This window comes from Gopherus flavomarginatus, chromosome 12 (genome assembly GCF_025201925.1).
Source record: "Gopherus flavomarginatus isolate rGopFla2 chromosome 12, rGopFla2.mat.asm, whole genome shotgun sequence".
Lineage (NCBI taxonomy): Eukaryota > Metazoa > Chordata > Testudines > Testudinidae > Gopherus > Gopherus flavomarginatus.
The window spans coordinates 16,127,549-16,129,623 of NC_066628.1; positions in this window are offsets into that span (position 1 = coordinate 16,127,549).

The following is a 2,075-nucleotide window of genomic DNA, read 5'->3' on the forward strand; positions in this document are numbered from 1 at the left end:
TAAGTGTAAGGACAAAGAGATCAGATAGTAAGTTCTATGGTTTTCTTTTCTTTGGTATTTGCATGAATATAAGTGCTGGAGTGCTTTGATTTGTATTCTTTTTGAATAAGGCTGTTTATTCAATATTCTTTTAAGCAATTAGCCCTGTATTGTATCATCTTAATACAGAGAGAACATTTGTATTTTTTCTTTCTTTTTTATATAAAGCTTTCTTTTAAGACCTGTTGGAGTTTTTCTTTACTTCAGGGAAATTGAGTCTGTACTCACCAGGGAATTGGTGGGAGGAAGGAATCAGGGGAGATCTGTGTGTTGGATTGCTAGCCTGATTTTTGCATTCCCTCTGGGGGAATAGGAAAGTACTTTTTGTTTCCAGGATTGGGAACAGAGAGGGAGATTCACTCTGTTTGGATTCACAGAGCTTGTGTCTGTGTATCTCTCCAGGAGCACCTGGAGGGGGGAAGGGAAAAAGGATTATTTCCCTTTGTTGTGAGACTCAAGGGATTTGGGTCTTGGGGTCCCCAGGGAAGGTTTTTCAGAGGGACCAGAGTGCCCCAAAACACTCTAATTTTTTGGGTGGTGGCAGCAGGTACCAGGTCCAAGCTGGTAACTAAGCTTGGAGGTTTTCATGCTAACCCCCATATTTTGGACGCTAAGGTCCAAATCTGGGACTAAGGTTATTACATGAGTAGCAGCGGTGGGATATAGATAGAATCCAGAAGCCAGTAGGAATATTATATTTTTCTTTTCTCTGCTAAGGGCTTTTTAGCAGAGAGAAACAGTTTGGTTTTAAAAGGGAACCAGAGAGAATTTTTTTTTCTGCTCTATCTCGCAGTTTGTGGCTTGCATGTTAAGCAGAAGTCGTTAAGGACTATTAACAGTCTTTTGTCACACAATAGCACTCCCATTAGGAGTCAAGTACCAGCACTTATAGGCATGCAAATAAAGTGGTTTTTCTGGTTTCCCTTCATTGAACATTAGCTAGAGAGAGAAAAAGAAAAAAAACACTGTTGCTAGGCAGACTTCAGGAGGCAACAGAGAACCTGCAGTTCAGAAGATAAACACCGGAGGGCACCCCAACACAAGAAAACAGGAACCATGTCTACCAAGACAAAAATGGTGGCCGAAGAACAAAGCAAAGAAGCTGAACACAGGCGACAACTGGAAAAAAGACAAAAAGAGGTGGAGCTGAAAGAAAAGGAAGAAAGCATCAAACTGGCAGCCTACCAAAGAGAACAGGCAGCCAAAGAGGCAGCACACAAAAGAAAACTAGAAGAAGAAGAGGTGGCCCACCGAAGGAAACAAGCAGAAGACGAGGCAGCCCACAGAAGACAGATAGAACTCCAGAGGGAAGCCCACCAACAGGCCATGGAATTAGAAAAGGCTAAGCAACAGACTCCAGCCAACCCTAACAACCCGGCGCCAATTATTGCTCCACAGCACAGGAAATTTCCCACCTACAAGGCAGGTGATGACACCGAGGCCTTCTTGGAAAATTTTGAAAGAGCCTGTCTTGGGTACAGCATTCCCGAAGACCAGTACATGGTAGAATTGAGGTCACAGCTCAGTGGACCTTTAGCAGAGGTGGCAGCTGAAATGCCTAAGCACCAAATGAATGACTATAAACTTTTTCTAACCAAGGCCAGATACAGGATGGGGATAACCCCAGATCATGCCCGTCGGCGCTTCAGAACCCAAAAGTGGAAACCAGAGGTGTCATTTCCCAAACACGCCTACTACATTGCAAAAAACTATGAGGCCTGGCTAACAGGAAACAACATTCAAACCTTGGAAGAACTGAACCTCCTCATACAAATGGAGCAGTTCTTGGATGGTGTTCCTGAAGACATCACGCGGTACATACAAGATGGAAACCCCAAGAATATCGCTGAGGCGGGGGAGATTGGAGCCAAATGGATGGAACTGGCAGAAAGCAAGAAAGCTACTGTCAAGGGGAACGATTACCCCAGGGGGCACACAGACCATAAACCCTACAACCGAGGACAGCCAAAGACCCCACATACCACCCAAGTAAAGCCACAGATACCCTACCCTTCAACCTCACCAGTTTCCAGTAA